Source organism: Squalius cephalus, assembly GCF_949319135.1.
Source record: "Squalius cephalus genome assembly, chromosome: 1".
In the NCBI taxonomy this organism is placed as follows: Eukaryota; Metazoa; Chordata; class Actinopteri; order Cypriniformes; family Leuciscidae; genus Squalius; species Squalius cephalus.
Genome location: NC_137122.1, coordinates 46,638,358 through 46,650,577, shown reverse-complemented (window position 1 = coordinate 46,650,577; position 12,220 = coordinate 46,638,358). Strand labels below are relative to the sequence as shown.

Sequence of the window (12,220 nt, the reverse complement as noted above, 5' to 3'; positions counted from 1 at the left end):
GGATCCGGCAGGCTGCAGGAAAACCTCGGGATAAACACAGACACTAAAATTAGCGTAGATGCCATTCTTCTCATGATGTAACGAGTACATCAGGATTTATGGGAAGTGTTCCCGGTTCCGGCTGACCTAATCTATGCAGCCTAACATTAAATTATAGAAGTCTATAATGTATTATGTGAATGCTAGGTCAAAGAGATGTGTCTTTAATCAGGCTTTGAACTGACAGAGTGTGTCTGCTTCCCAGACAATGGTAGGAAGACTGTTCCAGAGTTTTGGTGCTAAATAGGAAAAGGATCTACCGCCAGCAGTCGATTTTGATATTCTAGGTATTATCAACTGGCCGGAATTTTGAGATCGCAATAGACGTGAAGGACAATAATGCGTTAAGAGCTCGCTCAAGTACTGCGGAGCTAAACCATTTAGTGCTTTGTAAGTAATCAGCAATATTTTAAAATTTATGCGATGTTTAATAGGGAGCCAATGCAGTTTTGACAGAACCGGGCTAATATGGTCATACTTCCTGGTTCTGGTAAGAACTCGAGCTGCTGCGTTTTGAACTAGCTGTAGTTTGTTTATTAAACGTGCAGGGCAACCACCCAGTAGAGCATTACAATAATCTAGCCTTGATGTCATGAACGCATGAACTAATTGTTCCGCATTTGTCAATGAGAGCATATGGCGTAATTTAGATATATTTTTAAGATGGAAAAATGCAGTTTTACAGATACTAGACACGTGACTTTCAAATGAAAGATTGGTATCAAAGAGCACACCCAGGTTCCTAACCGACGACGAAGACTTGACAGAGCAGCCATCAAGTGTTAGACAGTATTCTAGGTTATTACGTGAGGAAGTTTTTTGTCCAATAATTAGAATTAGAGTCATCCAATTTTTTATATCTGCTATGCATTCCGTTAATTTTATGAATTGGTAAGTTTCGTTAGGTTTTGAAGAAATATACAGCTGAGTATCGTCAGCATAACAGTGAAAGCTAATTCCATGCTTCCTAATGATATCTCCTAATGGTAGCATGTACAGAGTGAACAGCAGCGGTCCTAGTACTGAGCTTTGTGGTACGCCATACTGAACTTGTGATCGATGAGACATCTCATCATTTACTGCTACAAACTGATAACGGTCAGATAAGTATGATTTAAACCATGCTAGTGCATTTCCCGTAATGCCAACATAATGTTCTAATCTATTTAAAAGAACGTTGTGGTCAATGGTGTCAAATGCAGCACTAAGATCGAGTAACACTAATAGCGAGATACAACCACGATCGGATGATAAGAGCAAATCATTTGTGACTCTAACGAGAGCTGTCTCGGTACTATGGTACGGTCTAAATCCTGACTGGAAATCCTCGCAGATATAATTTCTTTCAAGAAAGGAACACAGTTGTGAGGATACTGCCTTTTCTAATATCTTTGACAGAAAAGGTAGATTCGAGATTGGCCTATAATTGACTAATTCTGTAGGATCAAGTTGCGTTAGTTAGTTTTGAGACTGCCTCTGAGAGCGGAGAGAAGGAAGGCAGAATGTGTGTGTTGAGTGGTAAGATGCGTGTGTCAAATTGTGGTGTGGAAAATTGGCCGCTGATCGTGGTGGTTTTATAACTTTTAACTTTGTGACAAAGTTGTCAGCTGTTAGGGTTGATGAAGAAGGAGGAGGGTTAAGAAGAGAGGAGAAAGTTTTGAAAAGCATGCGAGAATCAAAGGAATTGTTAATTTTGTTGTGGTAGTAAGTCATTTTAGCAGTGGAGACATTTGACGCATAGCAAAAGTTTGATGGTCCGACTTCATCTCAAATGAGCAGGTGCGAGAACGCTGTGGTCTAAAGGAACCTCTGTCCTCTGTACTTACCCGGCGTCGCTGGAAATGGATAGGACATGTTTTACGTATGCAAAATAATCGCTTACCATTACAAACCTTTATGGCCATTCCTGGACCTCTTTGGAAACGCCCTAAAGGAGGCGTTCATATGACAACAAAAAGATACTTTCACAAGACTGCTGAATCTTTTATCATGGTGCCCTTTGGATTGAGCAGAAAGAAATATGACCGGGAATGGCAAGAACATTTCCAAACCTTGGCAATGGACCGAGTACAATGGAAATGCATCACAGAAGAAATCGTCCATACCCGGCTAGGGTGAATAGGACGCTAAGCAAAGTAAGCAAGAGACATTAGCAGAGAAGGAAGTGTGACGTTTTCGGGACGAACCTGCACCATTTTAATTATTATCAATGAATGAAATGAAAATTACCAATCAGGAGAAAGACTAAGGATGATGTGAAAGGTATGAAAAGGAGGGGTTTTGGAGGAGGGATTGATACAAACCAAGGTCAGTGGGGTATTTCGATTTGTGCCCCTTTCTCTCTGCAGCCCTGAGTTTAGAACGATGCTTGCGGAGACAATCAGATAACCAGGGGGCAGAGGGGGTGGTGCGGACTGGCCTGGATGAAAGGGGCCAAAAGTTGTCTAAGCACGATGTTAAGAGTGGAGAAAAGAGCATCAGTTGCACTGTTAGTATCTAGTGATGAGAGCTGATTAGGGAGGAGGAAGTGTGGATGAGACAAAAGAGGACAGGCGGGAGGGTGAGATTGAGCGTAGGTTACGCCGAAAGGTGACCTGTGGAGGTGTGTGTTGTTTCCAGTGCTAGGTTGAGGTTGAGAGTGAGGAGGAAGTGATCTGAAGTGTGCAGTGGAGTGACCAGCGTACGATAAGTGGAGCATGTGTAAATAAGGTCCAGTTGGTTACCTGATTTGTGAGTAGCTGCAGTAGATATTCGCTTGAGGTCAAATGAGGCAAGCAGAGTGTGGAAATCAGCAGCCTGAGGTTTTTCTATTCTGATGTTGAACTCTCCAAGAACTACAAGAGGAGTACCATCCTCAGGGAAGGATGAGAGTAACACATCCAACTCCGCAAAATTGCAAGCTGACTTTGGGGATGATAAATAACTACAAAATAGATTTTAATAGGACTGGTGCATGCGATTCAAAAGAGCTGTTGTCACACTGAGATGGTAAAGGATTAAATTTCCAGACCAGTACCTCTACCTCTCCCTGTCAGGCAAGTTTTGTGTGAAAAACTTAAGTTTGAAGAAAATTTCATGGTGTAATAACACCCGCCTTTGCACTATACTGTATCAGAACAAATAGCTATTTTAACTAGTGGCTATTTTAACAAAGACATTTTTCACACTGAACTACACAAAGCACCAATCACTTTCTCTGCAAACTGCAATGATGTATGCAGACAAGCACAGCTACAAAATGCCATGCTATTGCAAATATCCACAACTCTCTAAGGTAAGATATCTATTAACTAAAATAAAATATAATAAAAAAGGTATAAACATGCTAGAATATTAAATTTCGCACAAAAGCTTGAAATGTATGCAACAAAAACTCTACATCTTTGTGGATCTATCTATCTATCTATCTATCTATCTATCTATCTATCTATCTATCTATCTATCTATCTATCTATCTATCTAGCCTACTTGTTTGGGAAACCTGCTAACATAATGCCAAGATAATTCATAATAGACTTGTTAGAAAAATTCAAAGGTCACGGCAGACCGATTACAACAAAAATATTAATGAGATATTTGAACTGGATGCTGATGGAATGCACAATGCAAAATTTTTTAACACACAATGTAATATTTTTATACAGTGCTTTCAAACATTAACTCATCGAGACTCATAACATGCTGAACTTTGGCAATGCTACAAATATTTTTATATGGTAAAACATCTGCTCCGTCAGAAGAAAGAGACAAACATGTAGAGAGAAAACAATAAACTTGCATATACGCCTACCAGGTCTTGGGGAAGATATAATATTCTTTGGGAAAATATTCATTAATTAAAATGTTTTGGACCAGAAACATATGTCAGTCATGACAAGGAAATGGATCATCTTCAGTAGGGGTGGGCACAACACCAACACAGCAGCAGACACCAGTTCAATTAAAATTTTCTACTAGAGGGAGAACAAATAGGTTGTAACAATTGCAAGTAAGGGGAAGATTTGATTTGCTCAGGTTTCAGGGCAATATTAAAACTGTGGAACAAAGATGTAAACAATCAAATAAAAAAAATCTGTGCATCACTGAGTCCCTGCAGCCTGTTTAATCGGTGAGCCGATCATTTTCACAGCTGTACTGCATAGCTTAAGGGAAATGTACCAGCACATTAGTAGTAAAAAATGTTGACTAACCTGATAGCTGTGAATGTTAATCTGGTACTCCAGAGACAGGACAGGTTGGTCCTGAATCATTTTCATTGGTTCCATCTAGTGCCTCCTTTAGGCCATATGGTATTTTTGCACCATACCGTAGATAGAAAACAGAATGGTCATATTCATGTATGCAAATTAGAGATGTCTTATTGTCCCTTATTGTCTGCTAGATCAGACTTATTTTTTATGGTTCTCATGTTCTCCACAACATAATGTGAAATAAGAAGAATAAGAAATAAGATCATTGCTTTGAAAATAGTTTTCAAAATTTGAAAATTGCTTTGAATAATCCAGCTATTCATCAAAAGCATAACCATATAGACTGCTTTAAAATTAAAACAATTTACCATCTAGTTTCAACAGAATTAACTATTTGAAAATGTTGTATTAATTAAAGTGACTTTTCAACCCTCTAAAGCCTGATATTACTTATATGAAATAATATTGAGAAATATATATTTTTTTTTTAAATGGAAAAGTTTATTGAACCTTTAGACAAAACGTTTAAAAACAAGTCTAAAAAAGTTTACATATGAGTTTTTTATTGATTATCATATTTGATATGTCAGGCTGTTATGGCTCATATATGATATAGGATAACATGGAGCTCATACTTGAGGGGGAAAAAACACATCAAAAAAAAGTTTTTTTCCAGAGGTCCAAAAATATGCAATTTCGTGCAATTGCTGATATTTATATGGCAAAAAGTAAGATGATATTTTCTGATAGCTTATAATGTAAATCAATGAGAGCTTTATAGCAGACTACTATAAAGAGCATATCTGTTGTCACTCTATCTGCCAATAATATGCCTTAGTAAGATAATATTTTATTTTTATTGTGGGGGACAAAACATATAGGCTAATGCAATGCAATATAATGATGATTGAGGGATAAACAAAAAAACGTTCCTCAAAAGCCTTTGAGGCACATTTTAACATGATTTTTTCTTAAAAATTTGTTTGTGTAATCAAGTAAACCTACGTTGATTCAGTCCAATAAGTGTTTATCTGGAAATATTATTAACAATATAAAAGTTATTCTTACATTTGCTTTATAAAAATCAATAAACATTTCACAGCAAATGTGTTACACAAGTTTAAGGGGGTAGTGTTTTAGAATTACACTAAAAGGCCTTTTACTTGCTAAAATAAAGTATAAAACTATTAATCTGACAACAGAAAGCATGCAGTAGATTGTGTACAACAGCTTTCTTTTTCAAAGATTTGATCATGTTGATATTTAAATATGACAGAAAGCTTTATAGAGTTAATGTACAGGAAGTATGTTATTAACAAATGTTAGTCCCAAATGTTAGTTTATATGCGTCTAGTTTCACGCTGAGCTGATTAACGGTTGGGAGACCATTCATTCATGTCTTTGTTAATATAGCTTGTTAATATAACTGCTTGCATCCTCTTACTGTGGGTTAATGTGCATACAGAGTTGTGGTTGTGTCCTGTGGTTGACGACACATGCCTCAAAGCTACATCTGACTTCTGTCAACCTGTTAAGTGCAGCCGCAACCTTATCTGTTAAAGGCCCATGATTGCATATAAATGGCAAGATATGCATGTCAGTGGGAATATTTGCAGTCTGGAATGCTATAGGCCAACTGATGTGGTTGTATACTACAGTTGTTGATGTGTGTTAAAAAGCAATGGCTTCTGTGTTATCAGTGTGTTCTACGAACTGGTGAGCTGGAATCAAACACACCAGTAACTGAATCTAGAGCCTGCTCGTACACTGAGCCTGCCAATGAGACATGCCACAATTTTATGGGCCGTCACAGAACACGAGGATCTCCCAGGGTCCTAGAGTCTGAAGCTATGTACCATCTACTGTTTGCTGTGCACATGAATAATACTTTTGGATAAACTCAGTTTCATTAAGCCTGCAACTGTCCAATCTCACTGTTTCTGCCTGATCCATGATAGCTCTTTTTCTGTGCTTTAACATTTTAGGAGTGTTTTTCGGAAAACTACACATCTGTTAAGACCAGCTTCTTTAAAAAGATAATTTGACTCTTGCTCTGCATGCCTTTCAATGACCTATACTAAGCCAATTGCTTCGTTGACTGATCATATTCTGATGTTGAATATCATTTAGGGTTTCTTGTTTTGTTGAATAGTATGAAGAACAGTGTAAAAATTAGACAATAACAAGAAATCAGATCAAATAGTGTGACACCTGTGGCAAGAATACTGGCATATTCTAAGAATAAACATTCAATAATTATGCTGTGTACTCACAAGAAAACGAAAAAGATGAAAGCACTGATGTCCCCTAATCATTCAGATCAAACTCACATTTTGGGACATACAGAAACATGAGATAATTGTTGACCTAAAATACCTTAACATAAATAACAAGGAAATGTAATATTACTTTAGCATGCTATATCATTATTTTAATGATATCACCATACAATACATACAATAATATCATTAACATGTCATTATATAAAACTATGTTAGCACCCAGTGCACTGTATATACCCGCCCCCTCCACCCCCAACCCACCCCACATATTTTCCAGTTCACAAAACCTTTTGAGTCTCAAATACTAAGAAATGCAATTTTCTTAAAACTACATAAAAACCCAGGTCAGACCGTATACGAATTCCCCCAAATGTTTTCCCAACTAATCAAACACAGTTGTCTGAACAAAGAAATTCATATTGCTGAAATGTTAAGGGGTTGTGAGTTCCCAGCATGCTTTTCAGCATGAATAAATTGTTTACTGTAGGATTATTGTTTTGCTGTTTGCTGACTAATTTTTTTTTCTTATTTTGTCATTATTGTTAGTTATTTATTGTGTTGTGATGTAAATAGCTCTTTTTTATATTTGTTGATTGTCACCATTCTTGAGATTTGTGTTTGAGTATGTTCAATTAAATTAAATTAAATTTAAAATTATATCCTTATATTTGCTTTATTGGATGAGTCTTCCTTTACAAACAAAGCATAGTTCACTTAAAATAAAAAAAAATATTTGTTGTGTAACTAAATGAAATTTAGCTGAACAAGAAATCTGTCTTGAAGAATTTGTGTCATTTGGGGAATGAGACATTTTTAATTTAGTGATAATATATATATTATTATAAAGCATATATATATATATATATATATATATATATATTAGGGCTGTCAAAAGATTAATCGCGATTAATCGCATCCAAAATAAAAGTTTGTGTTTGCATAATATATGTGTGTGTACTGTGTATAATTATTTTGTATATATAAATACACAGAAATATTTGCATACATATACTGTATATATTTATATATAATTTATATTATATATAAATATAATTTTTTTATATATAAATTATACAAAAATCAACATTTTTCTTAAATATATACAACATGCATGTGTGTGTATTTATATATACAAAATAATTATACACAGTACACACACATATATTATGCAAACACAAACTTTTATTTTGGATGCGATTAATCGCGATTAATCTTTTGACAGCCCTAATATATATATATATATATATATAGCCTATATATAGCCTATATATATATATATATATATATATATATATATATATATATATATATATATTATAAAGCAATTTGTTGCTTTATTAAACAAATTCAAATTGACAAAACAAAGCAGCGTTACAATTATTAAGACCATAACTGAGAGAACTTAGAAATCTGAAGGCATCAAGTTGCCTTGCTTTATATAAAGTAAATTTGCTTTATTAAACAAAACACAAACAAAATCTACAGTACATTATCTAACCAAAAAAAATGGAATGTAAACGTTAAAAATTGACATTTTACAATTCAAAGAACAAGGCTTTATACTAACACTAAAAATACAAAATAATGTAACATTATAATAACAACAACAAAAAAGGATAACAGAACATGCTGTGGGTTATGTTAATGTATCTAGCATCCAATCACTAATCTGGTTGGTTAACATTAGAAAAAAACGAGATGGCTGACTATGAGTATGATACAATAAACCGATGTTCGATGTAGCCTACTCACTCACCGGATGGCAGAACACTTGAAGTGAGTAAATTGAACGGAACAGGAAACTAGTGACAGTTTGGTACAATGTAAAATAATATTTTACAATATTCAAATACTGTAGTTAAAAAAAAATGATTACCATGTTTTATGTCTTAAGAAAATAAAAAATGTAGGCTTTCCGCTTCAGAATTTCCCGTTTAATTTAATTTGAGAAATGTAGCCTATAGCCTAGCAATTTCTGAGTGAAATTTGTTTCAGTCTAGGTTGTTCCACGAATATATAGCCTACGTCACTTTCGGACTTCCTTATCTTGCCTATTATTTGTATCAAATAACTCCTTTATTCATTTAATTCAAATGTCAACTTTCAACTAATGTGTACGGTGCATGGTAAAACAAACACAATTCCTGTTCATTTTAAATACCACCATATCAAATAAAATGTAGCCTACGGTTGCTTGTTTTCTTTTGGCGCATCGCCATTGAAAGGAGCAAAAATGCCGCTTTGGACACGCCGTGAAATCATGTGTAGATTCATTCGCAATGTTTTATGGGACATGAATATTACTAGGCTAACACTAGGCTCTCTCTTTTCAAATATTTTCAAAAATGTTGTAGGCCTAATTTAATATTGGAGTTGGTTAATTCAAGACCTTGAACACTTTATTGAAGAATGTTCAGCAATAGGCTATCTGGGGAAAATTAATGGGATAATTAAACTACTTCCGGAAGCCAGGCCTTAGGGCGGCCACGACTGTTGCAGCGATTCCAGTTTCTATTATAGGCTACAGTCAATATTTCTGGTATTTCCAAAGGGATTCGAAAATAAACACTTTTTTCTTCATTACGTTGAAATTACTCTGATTTATGATATCTAAAGAGGCATAATTAAACCTATGCCATGTCTAAAACGGTCTATGTTTTCGATTAAATTAATTAGGTTTTTTAATATTCCGTTTAAATTCTGGAAAATTACATGCACTAGTGATCTTGTCTACTGTCTACAAGTTTGAGAGTGCAGGTAGAATTACATTTCTAAAGCACATTTGAAGCATTTGATCACATATCATGTATTAATGTATACAATTAAATATAATATTGTTTGGCAGCTCCATTATGAAAACTCCTATCAAAATAATAATAACAATAATAATAATAAATAAAGAGTCTTACATTGTCCAACTGGCCATAACTGCATTTTGTTAAGATATTCTGTAGCCTATAATGTAAACAGCAATTCCAATTTCAAATGTACTTTATTTACATGATTGTTTTGCATACAATATTTCCAGAGAATGATGATACAAAAAAGGTTGCAAAGGAAACGTTAAAAATGTTTGCTAATATTGATAAATTATAATACAACAGAACTGAATAAAATTCATATCAGCAAGGACATAAAGACAATAAATATTAAATTGCAGTGACAAATCCTCCACCAGACACCTGCATTTCATTTCAGATTGTTTAGGAAACTGTGGAAAGAGTTTTTAGACCTTTTTTTGTGAAATATTTGTCTTCTGATTATTACAGTAAATGAGAAAGTGTGCTCTGGAACCCTATTTTGCCTGTATCGACCTTTTTCTAGACATGGACTTATATTTGTCTCTGGTTTGTATCTCATACAGTGAGATATCTTCAAGATCATAAAAAACTCAATCAATGCTTTTTCTTTTAGTGCATATCAAAGCTTCCTTAAGTGCTTCTTTAAGTTTTTTCCTTAAAGAAACTTTTTAAACAATATACTCTTGCTGCATTAAACTCATTTCATAAAAATGATGTAAATCACTGAATTCGCTGGTGTATGATGCAGCTTTAAAAACCAGCAAACCCAGAAGCCCTGTCCATTATGCACACTGTCTCTCATGCCACCTACTGGTCAACAGCACACATGGAATCAGATTCTTCCTTGCAAGCATATTTAAATGATTGACACCATTGTCAAAATACATCATTGCCATTATTATTATACAGCATGATTTCTGAGACTGGAGCACTGGTATCTTTGCTTTCATTCCATGCCTTTGGTATCTAAGAAATTGTAACAATCAGTACAGCACAATCGATGGGCTGGAAATGGAGAACTGTCTATGAACTCCATACAAAATTTGAATAGAAATGACATTCAGTTCTATTAACGGTTCTTGCGCATCAACATTCTTTCACCAATGGAACAAATACTGTTGCTCCTATGACATCAGTCTATAAAACCTTTTTGGTTCTAAATGGAACCTTTCATTTTTAAAAGTGCAGGGCAAAATAAATTATGTTTTAAATAGATAGTTTACTCAAAAAATGAAAATTCTGTCATCATTTACTCGTCCTCATGTTGTTCCAAATCTGACTTTCTTTCTTCTGCTGAATATAAAAGCAGATAATTTGAGAAATGTCTGTTGATTTTTTTTTTCCATCTATATAATGGAAGTCAATCGTAACCAAAACTGTTTGGTTACCAACGTTCTTCAAAATATCTTCTGTTGTGTTCCACAGATGAAAGAAAGTCATACAGGTTTGGAAAGTGAGTATAATTATATAATTTTCATATTTTTGGGTGAACTATCCCTGTCTCTCTCTATTATATAATTTCTTTAATCGGCATTTCACTTCAGCTTTTGATCGCTTGTACTTGAGACTTGTTTTGTGCACTGCAAATATTGTTGGGTTTGATGACAAATGTGTCTGTGATGTTCCTCATTTGAACGTTGCTTTGGATAAAAGAGACAGAAAGACTAAAATAATACAAAGACAATAATTATGCAACATAATGTGTTGACCTCACTGGTGAAGAGATCTTACAGAATAAATGAATAAATTCAAAACACCAACAAACTAAATAAATAAACAAATAATCCTGATACGCTTTCCTAAAACTGTCAGAATAAAGGAGGCAGGATTAAATTGAATTGTGATTGGCCTGCCTGTAAAAATCATACACCCTGATAGTAATTAAGCAAGAGGGCGATCTGACTTTCTGCGGTAGGGGAAGAGTCTTAAAAAAGGCTCAGCTCTTGTAAACAGCATCAGAGGGGGCTCATTCAGACCAACCTGCATCATTCACATGCCACTTATTACTCATTCCCAAACCGTTAAGCCTTCTCTCTGCGTTGTAAAAAAAGGTGTGCACCAGCATGCAGTAAAGAAATCTGCAATAAACAGCCTTCACTGGAACTACACAAGAGCCCGATCTTTAACTCCACTGGCTCGGAGTCCTTCAGCAGCCTCTTGAATGTCATGGGGAATGTGAGATATTTTAACAGGGCTTGAGCTGGTGCGCTGGGTACAAAGGGATGATCTTAACCCTTAGGAGACAAACATGCATCTGTGATTACATTGCGCCTGTAGCTTCTGTTAAAGAACTGCTAATACTATAACTGATGGCTGTACAGTATGATGACATGTGACATCATTTCTGAAAGGAACATTATAATTCACTTCTAATAGCTGAGCTACTGACCAGGCCTTGAACGTCAAATAGATAAATAAAAAATAAAAAACAGTGCTATTGTAATGGTGAGTGATATGTTTAAAGGGCCCTCCCGTGAGTTAAAGTATCTCTGTGCAAATTTCCATGCACCACCCAGGCGCAACTCACCCGTTTTTGGGTGCGAGCGCCCCTTAACCAGGCGCAGACATCAAACGAGGGCTCATAAACAGGCCGGGTTTGTAGAGACTGCAACCTAAGACATGGCTTTCATCGTTGGTACTATTTGGGGGGAACCCTGGGGGGTCTGGAAGGAGAGGGATGCTGGACACGGGAGTGGTTTTTATAGACAGGTACTGTAACCGGAGAGCACCGCTCCTGCCTGCTTCAGCGTCACCCGCTTTCTTTACAGACAGGCAGCTGGCCATAACCAGCGCCTGCCTCCGGGCATCACGTCCCACCACCCTCTGCTCCCAACCTCCCTCGGCTTGGGAAGCAGGAATAGATGGTGATTTTGACCACCAGACCGACACACTGTAAATCTGAATAAGC

The 12,220-nt window shown here is 35.6% G+C and overlaps 1 long non-coding RNA gene across 2 annotated transcripts in view; it reads right to left on the bottom strand.

The window, feature by feature from the left end:
• LOC307158690 overlaps positions 1 to 12,220 on the bottom strand; it is a 41,173-nt gene that overhangs the window by 14,280 nt on the left and 14,673 nt on the right. The window contains exon 4 of one of the 2 annotated variants that reach the window (XR_013821263.1): positions 4,230 to 4,314. The exons of the other annotated variant lie outside the window; for it this stretch is intronic. This is a non-coding gene — a long non-coding RNA (uncharacterized lncRNA). The remainder of the gene's footprint in view (positions 1 to 4,229; positions 4,315 to 12,220) is intronic. 2 annotated transcript variants of the gene reach the window in all.